This window comes from Emydura macquarii, unplaced genomic scaffold, assembly GCF_026122565.2.
Source record: "Emydura macquarii macquarii isolate MOO-44397 ecotype Brisbane River unplaced genomic scaffold, CSIRO-AGI_Emac_v2 contig_2654, whole genome shotgun sequence".
Lineage (NCBI taxonomy): Eukaryota > Metazoa > Chordata > Testudines > Chelidae > Emydura > Emydura macquarii.
In genome coordinates this window covers 20,838-25,277 of record NW_027132791.1, presented here as the reverse complement: position 1 = coordinate 25,277, position 4,440 = coordinate 20,838, and the positions used below count along the sequence as shown (strand labels likewise).

Here is a 4,440-nt window from a genome sequence, read left to right as displayed (position 1 = left end):
TTCAAAACAAAAAAACTTTTCACTTCATTTAAAATGTCCCATCAGTAAATAAAGTTGGAAAAAACGCTGACATTTTCCCGTTGTTTTCACAGGATAATGTTTTGGCTGAAAAAAGGTCAACTAGTCCCAGCTTAGTGGGTTCAAAGCTCAACCGATGAGCCCTGCAGAGGTCTGAGAGCCAAGGATCATGGCATCAGGATTGTCACTACCAACACGTGGAGACAAGTAGCAGCACAGTCACTGTCATGATAAATTAGCCCCATTGCGGAACATGGTGCAAATCAGGGAGCTTCTCTTAGAGCACAACCCTTCCTGAAGTCCAGGCTCTAGTTCTCCTCTGCATCCACCTTCCTCCCACGTAGCTTGCTGATCGCCCGCTTCATGTCCTCGTTCCTCAGGGTGTAGATGATGGGGTTCAGCAACGGAGTGATGGCCGTGAAAAACACGGACACCACCTTGTCCTCGGAGAAGCTGGTGGATGGGCGGGAGTAGATGAAGATGCAGTGGCCCAGGAAGAGTGCCACCACCGTCAAGTGGGCGGCGCAGGTGGGGAGCGCCTTGCGCTTCCCCTCGGAGAATCAATTCCTTAGCGAGACCAGAATGACGCCGTAGGAGGCCACCAGCACCACGAAGCAGACCACGGAGATGAGCCCTGAGTTGGAGATGATGAGCACCTCGATGATGTAGGTGTCGGTACAGGCCAGCCTGATGACTGCACGTCACAGAAGAAGTTGTCTATCTCCCACGGCCCGCAGTATGGCAGCTTGATGGTCATGCCAGTCAGGGCTAAGACGTGAATGGCCCCACCAAGCCACACAGCAGCACCCAGCAGCAAGCAGACCTTGTGGTTCATGATGGCGAGGTAGTGCATGGGGTTGCAGATGGCCACATAGCGGTCATAGGCCATGACAGTGAGCAGGAAGATCTCCATGCAGGTGAAAAGGTGGAGGAAGAACATCTATGCCACACAATGCCCGAAAGAGATGGTCTTCTCTGCTGAGAGGAAGTCGGCCAACGTCTTGGGCACAGTGACGGAGGCGTGGCACACATAGATGAAGGAGAGGTTGCAGAGGAAGAAGTACATGGGTGTGTGAAGGCACCGGTCGTGGACAATGGTGACCATGATAAGGATGTTCCCAGCCAAGGTTAGCAGGTGGATGGGCAGGAAGACTATGAAGAGGATCAGCTGTGTCTCTGGGCTGGAGGAGACTCCCAACAGGATGAACTCAGTCACTGTAGTCTTATTCAGGGTCACCGCCTCTCCCATTTTTGTTCCTAGAGGGGAGAAGAAATTGTTATAGGAATTGGGTAGGATCCCCTTTAAATAGTTTCAGAGCCTGCCAGTGGGGCTGCCTTTCTTCTGTTGAAGAAGCCATCAGAACAGAGATAATTAGCTAGACCTTGTAGGTTTGTATATAGTTAATAAACATGGTAATTCGATACCCAATGGTGTCTGTGTGGCATCTTCATATTCATGAAGTAGAGCTGGGTGAAAGTTTTTGGAGGAATAGTTTATTCACTGCAAAAAACAGTTGAGGCAAACAGAAGCTCGTCATGAATTTGATTCAAATTTTGTAAATTGTTTCACATAAAAAGAAGGCAAAATATCAGAAAAAATAAAAACGTTTTACTTTGACTTTTTGAAGCAAAAGTGTTATGTTTCAAAATGATGTTTCATTTAAAGTTTAGCTCAATGTATTTAAACAAAGAATGAAAAAAAATAAAAAATAAAAAACACACCCCAAAACGAAACAATACAAAACAAAACATTCATTTCAGGTCAAACAAAATATATTGTTCACCCTGAAATGAATTTTTTCAGGTTTTTGTTTCAGTGGGAAAAACTGGTGAAATACCATTTTTAGTCAATCCACAATGAAAGTATTTTGGATTTTTCAAGTCAGTTATTCACTCAGCTGTAATAGAGAGCAAAGATGCAACGGTTGTCTTGCCAGGCCTTCACTGCTGTTAATGCCCCTTAGTGCCAGGCACTACACAGACACACAGCGAGAGGTGGTACTTTCCCTGAAGAGCTCACAGTCGAAAGAGGCAAGAAGTGGTGGTGGTGGGAAACTGAGGAACAGAGAAGGGAAGTGACTTGCCCGAGATCAGTATTAGAATCAGGAATAGAATCCAGGTTTCCTGAGTCCTAGCCCTCTAACCACTAGAATCAAATTTTTCCCCATTTCAGTTCCCCTCTGCAAAGGTTCTCTCCCATCCCCCAATCCATATGAAAATGTAAAATACTAACAGCAAAGTCCATTTCCAATACACTGCAGTTTAATAAAATTACAGCAAGGTGAATTTTTTGGCTGATTTTTTATTGGTGAAAAATGTAGATTTGATTACACCAAAACATTTTGAGACTTTTTGCTGATTTCACCAAATTGTTTGTTGAAAAAGTTCTGAAAAAATCTAAATTACTTTTTATTTAAAAATATCCTTTAAAATATATAAAAATGGTTGAAATGGAAATGCATCAAGTCACTTGTCAAAACAAACATTTTGTTTGACCCCAACTTAATTTCTTTTCACTTTTTGATTCACTGAAAATTGTGTTGTTCTCCATGATTTTTTTTACTTTATGAAATTGCAATCAATCAGAAAAAAATATATTATCCACTCAGCACTAAATAAAACATGCCTTATAATCAGGTGTGAAACTATTAGATTTTTATCGGTAAACGTTGGTAAATATCTATTTCACTATACATACACAAACCAATTAAAAATATTTCCATTGATGATAATTGAAATGTATAGCTAGGCAAAGTAAGAAAAATGCTGTTTAAGAACTTATCACAGTTTCATTTAAGTATATTTACTCTGTATATTTTGACATGTGATGTTCACAATGCATTTTAATGGTTATAACGCTTTAACTTTTTGAATCTTGATGTCTACTGTCCATAAATAATTGTCTGAACCCCGCATAATTTCCTGCAACTATGAAGATTTAAATGGATAAAAATTAGAAAAAAATATCATAAAAATAAACATTAATATTATCTATCACAATTATAAAAACTAAAAACAAAATTCTGCCAAAACAAAGACATGAGCTGGTAATTTAAGCTACCCACTCCACCTCAGTTTTTTGAAGAACATTCTTGCATTCGAGATCTTTGGGCCAGCTGTTGTAAATCAGGGTCACTCCTTCAGAGTCGAGGGAGCTGTGCTGATTTGTGCCAGCTGAGAACCTGGTCCAACATGTTCCCGGCTTCAAAAGAAAGAAAGAAAAAGAAAAAGAAAAAGATGAATCTAAGGACAGCAGTTCTTTTTCATCTAATAAATCACTAACTGTAAAGAACAGAGCCCACACTGGTGTCAATTGTCTGTAGCTCCAGGGGAGTCGAAGGGGACACTCCCAGCTCGGGTAAGCTAGTGATAGCACCACTGGAGTTGGTGCAGCCAGCCCTGCAAGTGGAGTAAATAGGTCACTGCTCTGTGGTGTCAAATTCAAGTCAGTTTCTCTCCCACTATTATTGTACTGATGCTCTCCAAAATAGACAGTTGGAGTCACAGCTACATTACTCCAGTTTTTACACTGGTGTAATTCTATTTCAGCCAAACTGGGCCTAATTCTCATTTACATCAGAGCCTCTTTAGATACATCTGGTATCCTAAAGTGACCTTGGACAGGTTGTAAGTTACATTGAAACCCACGACACTTTATCCTGCTGGAGCCCTTGCAAAGGGTTCCGCGGTGCAGACGATAAATGATTTCAGTGCAGTTATGCTGGTGTAAAAGTGGAGTCATGCAGTTTTCAGTTAGGTATGGAGATTAATGGAACAAAGCTATTGGGCCAGATCTTCAGCTGGTGTCAATCTAACATGAAACAGGAGTAACCTGGCACAGAATGCACCCTGCTGCTCTTCTCCAAAGTAATAAAGAATGACTTACAGGGAGACAACAACACGAGGAACTCCTGGCAAATTTCGTGTCTGGTGCAGTTCTGCCACAGCTGCTCAGCGCTATTGTTCTTCTCCAGATATGTAACCTCTTAAGTCAGCATCACACAACCTGCAATGACATCAGTTCACCGTGGACTTGGGACTGTTGGGATCTGCAGCTGTGCAACTGAAGCACAAAGCGAATCATTAAGATGCCCAAGTTCTTCCAAACACTCACCCAAACTCACCGTGTGCCCATCTCTCCTGCACCCTGGTGGCAGGCTGGGGAGGGAAATGAGGACACATGCTGCTGCTTTCCAGGTCAAGGGGAAATTTTTGCTGCTCTGCAGAGTTTTGTTGTTTTACTCGTATGCTGCAATATCCTGGCTCAGAGTTCTGGTAGGATCGGCCTGCTGGGGGAGAAATGGATTAGACAGGCAGATAGAAAGATGCATGCTGTGAATAGCAGGTGAGAGCAAGAGAACATACCTTTCCTAGGCCAGAGAAAGAACTCTGTGTAAACTCAAAAGCTGGTCTCTTCCACCA

The 4,440-nt window shown here is 42.4% G+C and overlaps 1 pseudogene; it reads right to left on the bottom strand.

Annotated features, from left to right (window-relative positions):
* Positions 1–326: 326 nt before the first annotated feature.
* Positions 327–4,215, bottom strand: LOC137164026 (olfactory receptor 4E1-like; annotated as a pseudogene).
* Between the last annotated feature and the right edge of the window lie 225 nt (positions 4,216–4,440).